The 15,377-nt window shown below is 44.3% G+C and overlaps 1 long non-coding RNA gene across 2 annotated transcripts in view; it reads right to left on the minus strand.

The window, feature by feature from the left end:
• Positions 1–15,377, minus strand: part of LOC134729442 (uncharacterized) — a 68,242-nt gene that overhangs the window by 45,301 nt on the left and 7,564 nt on the right. For both annotated transcript variants that reach the window (XR_010110530.1, XR_010110531.1), the window contains exons 2-3: positions 9,593–9,637; positions 9,057–9,160 (exon numbers count right to left, since the gene is read on the minus strand). This is a non-coding gene — a long non-coding RNA (uncharacterized LOC134729442). The remainder of the gene's footprint in view (positions 1–9,056; positions 9,161–9,592; positions 9,638–15,377) is intronic.

The raw sequence follows: 15,377 nt of genomic DNA on the forward strand, positions 1-15,377 counted from the left end.
TGTTGGGTGCCTACAGTCCCAGCTACTCTGGAGGATGAGGTAGTAGGATCACTTGAGCTGATGAGTTTGAGGCTGCAGAGAGCCAACATCACACCATTGCACTCCAACCTGGGAGACAGAGCGAGACTGCCAAAAAAATTAAAATAAAATAAAAAATAAATAAAAATCCAACTTAAGTCTACAGTCCCTAAATCAAATAAAATAACAATTGCCATGAAAGTGGCTGCCATAAGGCCAGGTGCAGTGGCTCACGCCTTGTAATCTCAGCACTTTGGGAGTCCAAGGCAGGCAGATCACGAGGTCAGGAGATCTAGATAATCCTGGCTAACACAGTGAAACCCCGTCTCTACTAAAAATAAAAAAAAATTGGCCTGGCATCGTAGCGGGCCCCTGTAGTCCCACCTACTCGGGAGGCTGAGGCAGGAGAATGGCGTGAACCCGGGAGGCGGAGCTTGCAGTGAGCCGAGATCGCACCACTGCGCTCCAGCCTGGGCGACAGAGCGAGACTCCGTCTCAAAAAAAAAAAAAAAAAAGAAAATGGCTGTCATGAAAGTGGCCCCTAACCCTGAGGGTACTGATTTGGGACTCTCCGGAAGAATAAACATACATATGAGCAGAGAAGAGAAGCTCCCTCCCCCTGAAGTACAACCAGTAACTCCCCCCAGACACACACACACACACACACACACACAACTTAACAGAGGTTCATGATTCGACCCAGTTGCAAATCTTAAATTTACTCTAAAAACTATACAATAAAAAGATATTTAAAGAAGGAAGGGAGGGTCTTGTTGGCTTTTGCACTTGTACAACATAAGTTCTAAATTAACTTTAGGCCAGGCGTGGTGGCTCATGCCTATAATCCCAACACTTTGGGAGGCCAAGGCAGGTGGATTACCTGAGGTCAGGAGTTCGAGACCAGCCTGGCCAATATGGTGAAACTCCATCTCTACTAAAAAATACAAAACTAGGCTGGGCGCGGTGGCTCATGCCTGTAATAAAAGCTCTTTGGGATGCCGAGGCAGGCAGATCACGAGGTCAGGAGATCGAGACCAGCCTGGATAACACACAAAAAAATTAGCCAGGTGTGGTGGCACGCGCCTGTAGTCCCAGCTACTCTGGAGGCTGAGGCAGGAGAATCGCTTGAACCCAGGAGGCAGATGTTGCAGTGAGCCGAGATCATGGCACTGCACTCCAGCCTGGGCGACAGAGCGAGACTCTGTCTCAAAAAAAAAAAAAAAAAAAAAAAAGAAGAAGAAGAACTATTGATTTGCCTAAATTCCCCATATTCATAGTGCCTGTTGCCCTAAAATATTCCACAATGGACATGTACTCTGGCCTAGTGAGTACTAAACAAAAACAAAATTAAGTTTTTGGCAATTACAACTGGCTTAACAAAATGAGAACCTGAGCCTTTATCATAACCTATTAAAACTGTTCACACAGATAAAACTAGGTATCCTGAGAGTGACTCTGTATAAAAAATAAATAAATAAAATGTACTAGGACCTTTTCGAGACAGGGTCTCACTCTGTGGCCCAGGCTGGAGTGCAGTGGTGCAATCTCGGCTCACTGCAGCTTCCCCTTCCCAGGTTCAGGTGATCCTGCCACCTCAGCCTCCCTAGTAGCTAGGACTACGGGCACACGCCACTTGGCTCAGCTAATTTTTGTATTTTTGTTTGTAGAGATGGGTTTTTTCCCATGTTTTCCAGGCTGGTCTCAAACTCCTGGACTCATGCAATCCACCTACCTCAGCCTCCCAAAGTGCTAGGATTACAGATGTGAGCCACCGCACCTAGCCATAAGCTCAAAACCCATTATATAAGACCTATTTAGAGAAGGGTGATTATCCCCAGTTTTTCTCCACTCCAAATTGTCCTGGTCTTAAACCTAGAATGAATGAAGGATGCCTGATGGTGGATTACCACAATCATAATGCTGCAGTTCCACTTAAGAGTTCCTGGCACTCCTGAAACCCTTGAAATCTTTAGGCTAATATGTGTCTTTTGCATGCTAATGAAATGATTAGCTGGGAGTGCTAGATAGCTTCAAGATGGGGGCTGATGATCAGAAAGACCAAGGCATTAAAAGTTTGGAACTTTCAGGCTCATCTCAGACCTATGGGGCGGAGAGAGGGCTGGAGATTGAATCAGTCACCAATGGCCAATAATTTAATCAATCATGCCTAGGTAATTAAACCTCCATAAGTCCCTTCTACCCTACAGGGTTCTGTAAACGTGGAGTTCCTGGGAGAGTGAAGCACTCAGGGCATGGAAACTCTGGGGGTACCCTCCTCCACCCCCGCTCAATACCCTTCCCTGGGCATCTCTTCCATCTGGCTGTTCCTGAATTGCATCCTTTATAATAAGCCAGTAAATGTAAGTAAAGTATTTTCCCGAGTTCTGTGAGCTATTCCAGTAAATTATGGAAACTGAGGAGGGGGTCATGAGAACACCCAATTTTTAACTGGCCAGTCAGAAGTACAGGAGGCCTGGGACTTGTGACTGGTCTCTAAAGATGGGGCAATCTCGTGGGAACTGATGCGAACTCCAGGTAGATAGTGTCAGAATGAAACTGAATTGCTGGACACCCAGTTGGTTTTCAGAGTTGGAGAATTGGTTGGTGTATTAGGTCGTTTTCAGGCTGCTGATAAAGATATACCCGAGACTGGGAAGAAAAGAGGTATAATGGACTTACAATTCCAAATGGCTGGGGAGGCCTCACGATCATGGCAGAAGGCAAGGAGGAACAAATCACATCTTACATGGATGGCAGCAGGCAAGAGAAAGAGAGCTTGTGCAGGGAAACTCCCGTTTTTAAAACCATCAGATCTTGTGAGACTTATCCACTATCATGAGACTAGCACAGGAAAGACCCACCCTCATGTTTCAATTACTTCCCACTGGGTTCCTCCCACGACATGTAGGAATTGTGGGAGTCACAATTCAAGATGAGATTTGGGTGGGAACACAGTCAAACCATATCAGTTGGTATAGGGGAAAAAACCCATACATTTAGTGTTAGAAGTGTTGTGAGTAAAAAACAGGCCAGCTTCTATATTACTAAAATTACTGCCTCCCTCCAATCAGCAACTGGCAAATACTTTGCTATCATATATTTGGGCTAATATGTTCTCTTAAGTTCCCGTTTCAGCCAGCTTGTCTTTACCATTGCATGGACACAATATACTAACTACCTATGGGACCCCCAACAGACCTGCCATTGCACACGATCTTTGCAAACAAAAACCTTAACTGCATCCAACTCTCTCCAGAAACACAAGTATGATGTTAGATATATGACATCCTTCTCAGAGGAAATTAATTTTTTAAAAAGACAGGGTCTTGAGGCCGGGCGCGGTGGCTCACGCCTGTAATCCCAGCACTTTGGGAGGCCGAGGTGGGTGGATCACGAGGTCAAGAGATAGAGACCATCCTGGCCAACATGGTGAAACCCCGTCTCTACTAAAAATACAAAAAAAACAGCCGGGTGTGGCGGCAGGTGCCTGTAGTCCCAGCTACTCGGGAGGCTGAGGCAGGAGAATGGCGTGAACCCAGGAGGCTGAGCTTGCAGTGAGCCGAGATCACGCCACTGCACTCCAGCCTGGGCAACAGTGTGAGACTCTGTCTCGAAAAAAATAAATAAATAAATAAATAAATAATAAAAATAAAAAGACAGGGTCTTATGATGTTGCCCAGGCTGGAGTGCAGTAGCTATTCACAAGTACAGTCATAGCACACTGCAGCCTCAAACTCCTGGGCTCAAACGATCCTCCCCTCTCAGCCCCCTGAAGTAGTTGGGTGCAGTGGAAATTCATTTGATAACACTAATTTAACGCATACAAACATTCAAAAGGCAGCTCATGAAAAAGGATGGGTCATTTCTTCCACACAAAGTACAAGGTACAAGCACAAGTATACCTCAGTAAAATTTCTGGGTATTACTTGGTAAATTGAGAGCTGTTTATCCCTGACATTTCTGACATTGTCAAGAAATCTCTATTGACCCTCTTAGCACCCACAATGCTAAAAGCCCAGTATCTTTTAGAACTTTGGGGGTTCTGAAGCAACATGTTCCTCCTTTGCAAATTTTAATTAAGACATTTTTGTTTTTTTTTTTTTTGAGTCAGAATCTCCCTCTGCCACCAAGGCTGGACTGCAGTGGCATGATCTTGGCTCACTGCAACCTCTGCTTCTCAGGTTCAAGTGATCCTCCTGCCTCAGCCTCCCAAGAAGCTGGGATAACACGCACCCACCACCACGCTCAGCTAATTTTTTTGTATTTTTTTAGTAGAAACGGGGTTTCAGCATGTTGGCCAGGCTGATCTCGAACTCCTGACCTCAAGTTATCCACCCGCTTTGGCCTCCCAAAGTGCTGGGATTACAGGTGTGAACCACTGCACCCGGCCCTACTTAAGCCCATTTTTGCTGTTCCTTACAAATTGGTTCACCTGAATGGGGTCCACTAAAACAAAAGGCTTAAAACCTGTTCAAATTGCAAAAGGACAGACCCTACTGTTAGTGCTCCCCAGAAATTCCTTCACTGTAGAGGCTTTAGCAACCTCCTCTCATACTTCCAGAGTCTTTGGTTCACTTATGATGGCCATAAATTGTCTGTGGGTTTCTGATGCAAGAAATCGCCTTCCTCAGCCTGATGCTGTACATCATTAGAGTGACAATAGCTGACTGCATACTGGACTCTTCCAAAAAAGGAGGCTCTTACAGGCCTTGAGACCATGACACACTAGCTGCCCGCTATGCCTTGGGCCATGGAAGCCACACCCCCAAAGCTTGGCATGGCTATTGAGGCTTCCTTGCTAAAATGAAAATAGTATCTACAGTATGGAGCCAAATCTGGGTCCTGTAGCATATCCTGCCTGCAGGAGGCCATGGGCTCCCCTGTCCTCAGTTTCTGGCCAGACACCACAGTGCTGAAGGAGGTCATTCCTCTCTCAGACCCCTTGGCTTCTTGGGGATCCCTTTGGGATCAACTGAGTGAACAGCAAAGGGAATTCATATACTTTAAAAATGGCAGTGCTACCGTCACATCTGATTCTATTTGTGTTTTCCATCCCTTAACAGACATCCCTGATAAAAGACAGGACCCAAGGGTCCACACAATTTGCCAAACTTCAAGCAGTCATCTTAGCAACAAAGGATGCCCTGCCCAATAAGCAACCCCATCTTAACATTTTTCAGACCCTTAGGCCATTGCCAATTACCTGGCTATCTGGTCTGACTAATGGCAACAACAGTTCTTTATCCAAGGTCATCCTCTTTGGGGTAAAGAACTCTGGAAATGTCTTGCTTGAAGATACCCAGAAATATAAATCAAGGTCAGATATATCTCTGCACATACTCAAGCCACAATACAAGGCCTCACCAAGATACTCCTTATCCCCTTCAGAGTTCCATACATTCTTGAGAGTGACCAAGGCATTCATTTCACTTCTCAAAATACATAACATTGAGCTCTTTAATAAGAAGGCATTGAACAGAAATTTTATCCCCCTTACTGGCCTCAGGCTGCAGGCCTCATAGAGTACCATCACAGCATACTTAAACAAGTTTAAATTTAATTTAAAAAAACAGGATACATTTCAGTAATCCATTAAACATCAGGGGTGAATTGTAACAGAATCCAATTCCATATTTGATGTTTGACCACTGACAGCTTTGAAGCCCCACAACTCCTCCTTAATCTTTTGCCCTCCATTTGGTAGACAAAAAAGCCTAGGTGTTTCCTCCCTTGGCTCCAGCAGGGAAGTTCAAACACTGGCCTGTGCATGGGAAAACCATGCCCTATCCCCAGCCCTTAACCTCAATAAGACCCAAGGCAACTTGCCCCTCCCTTGTTCTCAAGCCATTTTGGGGCCTTCTGGGGAGCCTGTTGTGCTCTGCCCAGAATGCCTCATGCCCTCTTTGTGTATATGTGGCATCATCAGTCTCCACATTCAAACCACATTTGGGTAGAGTTGCTGATCTTTGCTCTGCAGGGCAACCACAAACAACCAGCACAAGTGTCAAGAAAGGAAGCCTGAGGAACTATCCCAGATTAAAGGAGACTAAGAAGAAAAGACAATTAAAGGCAATAAGCAACCCTAGATTGAATACTGGTCAAGAAAAGGGGCAATAGTAGGACAATGGACAAAACTGGAATAAGGTCTCCAGGTGAGCTAATAGTATTGTATCAATGTCAATCTTTTAGTTTGGATGGTAGTTTTGTGGATGTTACCGTATGAAGAAATTGGGAAATAGGTTTATGGAAATTTTTTGGGCAATTTTGTAATTCTTCGTAAGTATAATATTATTGCAAATTATAAAGTTTTAAAATGTTTTACCTTTAAATGACTATTTCAGACAAAAGCTAAAAGAAACTGTCGCCAGCATACCTGCAGTATACAAATGTTAAATATGCATATAAATATAAAACACCGTATTTCATTTTAATGTATTTAAAAGACAATTTAAGCAAAACATAATAGCAATGTACTGCAGGGCTCATAGCTACAGATAAATTATATGTCAGCAATAGCCACAAAAGAGAAGGAAATAGAAGTATAGTATTGTATCACCGTACATGAGGTAATATTCTTTTTATTTTATTTTTAATTTTTTTAGAGACAAGCTCTTTCTCTGTAGCCCAGGCTAGACAGCAGTGATGTGATCGCAGCTCACTGCAGCCTCGAACTTCAGGGCTCAAGCAATCCTCCCCACTTAGCCTCCTGAGTAGCTGGGACTATAGGCACACAGCACTACGCCCAGCTAAGTGATATAATATTCTTTGCAGATAGACCGTGATAAGTTAAAGATGCAAATTATAAATCACAAATGTGATGGTTAATTTTATGTGTCAACTTGACTAGGCCATGGGGTGCCAGATATTCAGTTAAACATTATTCTGGGTACGTCTACAAGGGTGTTTCTGCATGACATTATTTGAATCAATAGACTGAGAAAAGCACATTGCCCTCCCTAATATGGGTGGACCACATCCAATCGATTGAAGAACTGACAAGAACAAAAAGGCGCTCCTGCCAGTAGTGGAAGGCTCTCCCTGCCTGAATGTTTTTGAGCTGGAACACTGATCTTCTCCAGCCTTTAGACACAGATTCAGACTGGAGTTATGCCACTGATGCTCCTGGGTCCCCAGCTTGTCAACTGCAGATCTTGGGACTTCTCAGCCTCCATAATCATGCAAGCCAATTCCTTATAGTAAATCCTCCTCTGTCTGTCTGTCTGTCTGTCTGTCTGTCTGTCTATCTATCTATCTATCTATCTATCTATCTATCTATCTATCTATCTACCTATCTATCTCCAATAGGTTTTGTTTTAATGGAAAAATCTGACTAATACATTAAAATAACAGTAACCACTAAAAATTAAAACAAAAAAGTAGGGTTAATAAGCCAACAGTTAGTTGAAATGAAAGAAATCCTGACCAAGCCCAGTGACTCACACCTGTAATTCCAGCACTTTGGGAGGCCGAGGCTGGCAGATCACCTGAGGTCAGGAGTTCGAGACCAGCCTGGCCAACATGGTGAAACCCCATCCCTACTAAAAATACAAAAATTAGCCGGGCATGGTGGCATGCGCCTGTAATCCCAGCTGCTCCAGAGGCTGAGACAGGAGAATCGCTTGAACCCAGGAGGCGGAGGTTTCAGTGAGCCAAGATCGTGCCATTGCACTCTAGCCTGGGGAACAAGAATGAAACTCCATCTCAAAAACAAAACAACAACAACAAAAAGAAATCTTAAAACATATTCAATCTAAAAAAAGGCAGAAAAAGAGGAAAAGGGGAACAAATAACAGATAGTATAAATAAAAAACAGATAGCAAGATGGTAGATTTCAACTTAACCAAGTCAATAGGTTTAAATATCAATATAAGAGTAGAGATTGTCAGACTGAATAAAAACACAAGACTCGCCTGTAGTCCTAGCTACTCAGGAGGCTGAGGCTAGAGAACGGCATGAACCCGGGAGGCGGAGCTTGCAGTGAGCCGAGATTGCACCACTGTACTCCAGCCTGGGTGACAGAGCAAGACTCCGTCTCAAAAACAAACAAACAAACAAACAAACACAAGACTCAACCATATTCTGCCCACAATAAATCGCTTTTAAATATAGAGACACAGATAGATCAACAATAAAAGGATAAAAATTCCCATTCACATCAAAAAAAAGTTTGAGTGACTATATTAATATGATATATATATATATTTTTTTTGAGACAGGATCTCCGTTGCCCAGGTTGGAGTGCAGTGGTGGTGATCATGGCTCACTGCAACCTTCACCTCCCAGGTTCAAGAGATTCTTGTGCCTCAGCCTCCTCAGAGGCTGGGATTACAGGAACACGCCACCACGCCCGGTTATTTTTTTATTTTTATTTTTATTTTTTGAGACAGAGTCTCGCTCTATTGCTGGAGTGCAATGGTGCCATCTCGGCTCACTGCAACCTCTGCCTCCTGGGTTCATGCAATTCTCCTGCCTCAGTCTCCAGAGTAGCTGGGATTACAGGCATGCACCACCACACCCGGCTAATTTTTGTATTTTTAGTAGAGATGAGGTTTCACCATGTTGGCCAGGCTGGTCTCAAACTGCTGACCTCAAGTGATCCACCCGCCTCGGCCTCCTAAACTGCTGTGATTACAGGTGTGAGCCACCGCGTCTGGCATAATTTGTATACTTTAGTAGAGGTGGGGTTTTGCCATGTTGGCCAGTCTGTCTCAAACTCCTGGACTCAAAAGATCTGCCCACCTCGGCCTCCCAAAGTGCTGGGATTACAGGCATGAGCCACCACGCTGGCTATATATATATATATATATATATATACACACACACACACATACATACTAGTATATATATACATATATAGAATATAGATACATAATCTATTGTATATATATTCTATTATATATATTCTAGTATATATATATATTAGAAAATAAGTTACGCTTTAGAACAAGGACTATAGCCATGGACAAAGAAGAGCATTACATAATGACAAAGGGGTCATTTCACTAAGAAAATATATCAATCCTAAATGTGGTACATACCTAATAATAGAGCTTCAAAAATACATGAAGCACCAAAAATGATAGCATTGAAAGGAGAAATCCACAAATTATAGTTGGATATTTCATCATTCTTCACTTGGTAACTGATAGAAGAAGTAAAAAGAAAATCAGTAAGTATACAGAAGATTTGAACAACATCAAATACTTTGACCTTATTGATCTTTACAGATATTCCACTCAGCAATAGCGGAGTCCACATTCTCTTCAAGTGTACATGGAACATTCACCAAAATAGACCATAATCTGAGCCATAAATTAATTCTCAATAAATTGAGAAGGATTGAAATTATATAAATTATGTTCCCTGACCAGAAGTAAACTGAAAATCAATAACAACAATAGCCAAAACATCTGGAAATGAAACAACACAATCTTAACCCGTAGATCAAATAAGAAAGCATGAAGAAAATTAGAAAATATTTTGAACTAAAAGAAATTGAACAATACCACATGTCACAAAGTGTAAATGCAGTTAAGGAAGTGCTCACAGGGATATTATAGCATTAAATACTTACATTAGAAGAGAAGAAAGGTCTGGCAGCAACACTTTAAGCTTGCACCTTAAGAAGTTAGAAAAAAATAAAAGAGCAAATTAAACCCAAAGTAAGCAGAAGGAAGGAAATAATATAGATGAGTGAAAATTACTGAAATAGAAAATGTGTAAACAATAGAGAAAATGAAACCAGCCAGTTTTAAGAACAGCCAGTTTTTTAAAAGGCAGACTGATCAAGAAAAAAAGAGAAAACACAAATTACCATTATCAGGAATGAATGAACATCACTACAGATCATATAGACATTAAAAAGATACTAAGGAAATATTAGGAACAACTATATGCAAATAAACTCAACACTATGGAATACATTAACAAATTTATTGAAAAACACAAACTACCAAAGCTTTCCCAAGAAGAAATATATAATCTGAATAGTCTTATGTATGAAAAGAAATTGAATTTGTTTTTTTTTTTTTTTTGAGACGGAGTTTTGCTCTTGTTGCCCAGGCTGTAGTGCAACGGCGTGATCTTGGCTCACAGCAACCTCTGCCTCCCTGGTTCAAGCGATTCTCCTGCCTCAGCCTCCCAAGTAGCTGGGATTACAGGCATGCGCCACCACGCCTGGCTAATTTTGTATTTTTAGTGAGACAGTGTTTCTCCATGTTGGTCAAGGTGGTCTCAAACTCCAGACCTCGGGTGATCCACCCACCTTGGCCTCCCAAAGTGCTGGGATTACAGGCGTGAGCCACTGTGCCCGGCAAGAAATTGAATTTGTATCAGAACTCTTCCCACAGCTGTGCATGGAGGCTCATGCCTGTAATCCCAGTGCTTTTTTAAATAAGCCAGGAGTGGTGGCACACGCCTGTAGTCCCAGATACTTGGGAGGCTGAGGCAGGAGGATCACTTGAGCCCAGAAGTTCAAGGCTGCAGTGAGCTATGATTGTGCCACTGTACTCTGGCCTAGGTGACAGAGAGAGACCCTATCTTAAAAAAAAAAAAAAAAAAAAAAAGGCCAGGCCCGGTGGCTCAAGCCTGTAATCCTAGCACTTTGGGAGGCCGAGGTGGGCGGATCACGAGGTCAGGAGATCGAGACCATCCTGGCTAACACGGTGAAACCCCGTCTCTACTAAAAATACAAAAAATTAGCCAGGCGTAGTGGCGGGTGCCTGTAGTCCCAGCTACTCGGGAGGCTGAGGCAGGAGAATGGCGTGAACCTGGGAGGCGGAGCTTACAGTGAGCCGAGATCGCGCCACTGCACTCCAGCCTGGGCGACAGAGCGAGACTCTGTCTCGAAAAAAAGAAAAGAAAAAAAGCCAAAGAACAAAAAACTACAGTGAGCCATCACCTCACACCCATTAGGATAGACACTATCAAAAAACAAAACAAAACAAAACAAAACAAAAATTAACAGGTGCTGACAAGGATGTGGAGTAATTTGTGTGCTGTGCTCTGTTGGTGGGACTGTAAAATGGTGCAGCCACTACGGAAAACAGTATGCAGATTCCTCAAAAAAATTAAAAATAGGATTACCATATGACTCAGCAATACTACTTCTTTTATTTATTTATTTTATTTATTTATTTATTTATTTATTTATTTATTTTGAGATGGAGTTCTACTCTTGTTGCCCAGGTTGGAGTGCAATGGTGCGATCTTGGCTCACGGCAACCGCCGCCTCCCAGGTTCAAGTGACTCTCCTGCCTCAGCCTTCCGAGTAGCTGGGATTACAGGTACCCACCATCATGCCCGGCTAATTTTGTGTTTTTAGTAGAGATGGGGTTTCACCATGTTGGCCAGGCTGGTCTCGAACTCCTAACCTCAGGTGATCCGCCTGCCTCGGCCTCACAAAGTGCTGGGATTACAGGCATGAGCCACTGCACCTGGCCAATACTACTTCTTAATATATACCCAAAAGGACTGAGAGCAAGAGAGAGCTTGAGGAGATACTTGCACACCCATATTCATTGCAGCACTGTTCACAACAGCTAAGAGGTGGAAGCAAACTAAACGGCCATCAATGGATGAATGGATAAGCAAAATGTAGTATATAAATATAATGGAATATTACTTAGCCTTTAAAAATAAACAAATCCTGTCACATGCTACAGTGTGGGTGAAACTTGAAGACATGCAAAGTGAAACAAATCAGTCAGAAAAAGACAAATACAGTATGATTCCACTTATATGAGGTATCTAAAGTATTCAAACTTATAGAAACAAAGTAAAATGATAATTGCCAGGTGCTGGAGAAAGAGGGGAATGGGGGGGCGGTTTTTACTCAGTGGGTATTGAGTCCCGTTTTGAAAGATGGAAATATTCTAGAGATCTGTGGCACAACAGTGTGAATGTGCTTAACATACTGAATTGTACACTTAAGGTTAAGATGGTAAAATTTATTATATGTTTTTACCACAATTTTTTAAATGTACAAAAAAAAAAAAAACAACTCCGAAAAGCAAACAAGCAAAAAACCTCATTGCAAGATTACCACAAACCCACCAGAATGAAGAGAGACAGTGTCAGGTGTTGGTAGGGATATGCAGTAACTGGATCCTGAGTCCTCTCTGTCATTTTTTTTTTTTTTTGTAAAGCTTACTTCTCTATGGATCTCACACATTACTAGTGGGAGTGTAAACTGGTCAACCACTTTGGAAAACTGTCATTATTTAACAAACAAACGTATTCCTACTCTGTTATCCAGCATTTCCACTCCTGGGTCTCCAAGTCCAGGCATCCATCAAAAGACACAGATGTAATGTTCATAACAGCTTTTTCATTATAGCTCCAAACTGAAAATAACCCTTAAGTCCACCAAGAGCCAAACAGGTTAAATACATTGTAATATATTCATACAACTAATATGACACAATGATAAAATGAATGAACTGCTGCCATATACAACACCATGGATGAGTCCCACACAAGTAATACTGAGCAGATGAAGCCAGACAAAAGAATACATACTTATGTTTATATGAAGTTGAAGGATTAGACAAAACTAATCTATGGTGATAGAAAGCCAAATAATTGTTAGGGGGTATGGAGGGATTGACCAGAGAGCTATTGATTGGTAGGAGTTACAATGGGGCCTTCTGGTAAGCCGGAAACATCTTGATCTAGGTGGTGGTTACACAGATGGGATCTATGCAAAAATATATTGAGCCAGAGGTTTAATATTAGGTTCTATACTGCATGTATACTATATATCAACAAAAAGTGAAGAAAAAGTAGAAAAATAGACTCAAATAGAAAAAATTCTGGGGCCGGGCATGGTGGCTCACGCCTGTAATCCCAGCACTTTGGGAGGCTGAGGCGGGCAGATGACCTGAGGTAGGGAGTTCGAGACCAGCCTGACGAACTGGAGAAACCCCATCTCTACTAAAAATACAAAATTAGCCGGGCGTTGGCCAGGTGCAGTGGCTCATGCCTGTAATCTCAGCACTTTGGGAGGCTGAGGCGGGCGGATCACCTGAGGTCGGGAGTTCGAGACCAGCCTGACCAACATGGAGAAACCCCGTCTCTATTAAAAATACAAAAAATTTGCTGCGCATGGTGGCACATGCCTGTAATCCCAGCTACTAGGGAGGCTGAGGCAGGAGAACCCGGGAGGCAGAGGTTGCGGTGAGCTGGGATTGTGCCATTGCACTCCAGCCTGGGCAACAAGAGCGAAACTCTGTCTCAGAAAAAACAAACAAACAAACAAAAAAACAAAAACAAAACCAAACAAAAACATTTTGGTAGCAAAATTTAGTTTTGTCGTATTTCTATATTCATGTTTACGTGGATATAGAATAAAATTCCCATTTGGATGCATTTTTCTCTCAGCGGTTCAAGCTCAACAGAACCTGCAAATGAGAGGAGGCTGCAGAAGCAAAGCATAAGAAGACATACCATGGCTAGGAGCCGTGGCTCACACCTCTAATCCCAGCACTTTGGGAGGCTGAGGCAAGCGGATCACCTGACGTCAGGAGCCGAGACCAGCCTGGCCAACATGGTGAAAACCCGTCTCTACTAAAACTACACAAATTAGCTGGGTGTGGTGGCACACACCTGTGGTCCCAGCTACTCGGGAGGCTGAAGTGGGAGAATCGCTTGAACTCAAGAGGCGGAGGTTGCAGTGAGCCGAGATTGCACCATTGCACTCCAGCCTGGGTGACAGATCAAGACTTCATCTCAAAAAAAAAGACACATCAATCCTAAATCTAAATGTGGTACACACCTAGGAAGACACATCAACCTTAAATGTGGTACACACCTAATAACAGAGCTTCAAAAATATATGAAGCACCGAAAATGATAGAATTGAAAGGAGAAATGGACAAATCCACAATTATAGTAAGATATTTCAACAGTTCTCACTTGGTAAAATCACTTGTAAAATCACTCTGCCCATTTTACAGAGGAAAAAACTGAGGCCTAAAAGGAGAAGGGGTGGGGGCTGAAGTCAGTGGCAGAGCCAGGCTTAGGACACAGAGCTCAGGCACACCTCTACATGCCCCCTGGACAACCACCTGCAGGAAGGGACTGGATTGTGAGGGGGTGTCCCCAGTCCCATGCAGGTTGAGGAGGAAGCAAGGTCTCAGGGCTGAGGTCAGGCAGGGGGGCCACTCCTTAGAGACCAGACAGCCAGGAATGCCACTGTTTGTCGTAGTTTCACTGATTTTAAGGAGGTTAAACCTTTATTTGGGTCTCAGAAATAAAGAGAAGAACCTGCAATTCCAGGATAGCACGCTAACGAAGGGCCAAAACGCAAAGGCGTCCTGAGGGCTAAGATGGAAAGTGAAACTTTCAAGCTCCTTCTCTAACCTTGGCCAAGGTCGTTCCCTCTGGGTTCATAGAATAGGCAGGAACCCATGTAAGGCACAGGGAACAGAAGAAAGGAGGCAGGTAGAGGGACAACCTTCAGCCTGGTGCAGCCATCCCGGTGGAACAACCCCAGGCAGGAGCCGCTCGGTGTCCGAGGATGGCGGGAAGTCGCTGGGCTGCGGCTGGGGCGGGAGGTGGGCGGAGGAGGGTCCGGCGCTCTCTTTCTCCGGATTCGGAGCCCTAAGTGTGGGTCAGTCGCCTCCCGCCCAGGGTGTGAGCGCCCCCTCCCCTTCTCAGCCTCCTTCGGCCTCGCCCCTCCCTCTCACATTTCCAACTCCCAAGGATAACTTGTCGCTCGCTTCAGACGCCCATGGCTTCTTTCAGCCCCTGGGACTCAGCTTTCTCCTCTACCTCTTTTGTCTATTTGTGCATTTGATGTTTCTCTGGGCGCGTCCTTGGATCTGCTTCTCTCTTGCCTTTTATATTGTCATATTCTCATATTCTCTCTCTCTCTCCCTCCCTCCCTCCCTCCCTCCCTCCCTCTCTCCCTCTCTGCCTCTCTCCCTCTCTCTCTCTTCTCTCTCTCTCTCTTCTCTCTCTCTTCTCTCTCTCTTCTCTCTCTCTCTGCTCTCTCCGGCCATCTGGGCGCTGCTCCTCCGCGCCTCTGGCCTCCCCGCGGCGCGCCAGGCCCATCTCCTCACCAGCCGCTCTGGGATCCGACGGCGCCGTGGGTGGGGGCAGGTGAGACGGCCGAGCCCCGCCCGGGCGGAGGCAGGAAGCGCTCGCGCCAATCCCCCTCCCGGACCCTGTCCTCGCCCGCCACTCACCGGCGCCAGGGGAACGCAGGAGCGTGAGCCCCTTCGCGCCCCCAGCGCCGTCGGCGTCGCTGCCCCAGACACAGACACTGCCTCGAGAGGCCTCACAGAGGCGGGAGCAGAAGGCGGCGACCCGGAGCCGCCACATCCCCCGCCTTGGGCGCCGTCACAGTCCCCAGACGC

This window comes from Pan paniscus, chromosome 19 (genome assembly GCF_029289425.2).
Source record: "Pan paniscus chromosome 19, NHGRI_mPanPan1-v2.0_pri, whole genome shotgun sequence".
NCBI lineage: Eukaryota > Metazoa > Chordata > Mammalia > Primates > Hominidae > Pan > Pan paniscus.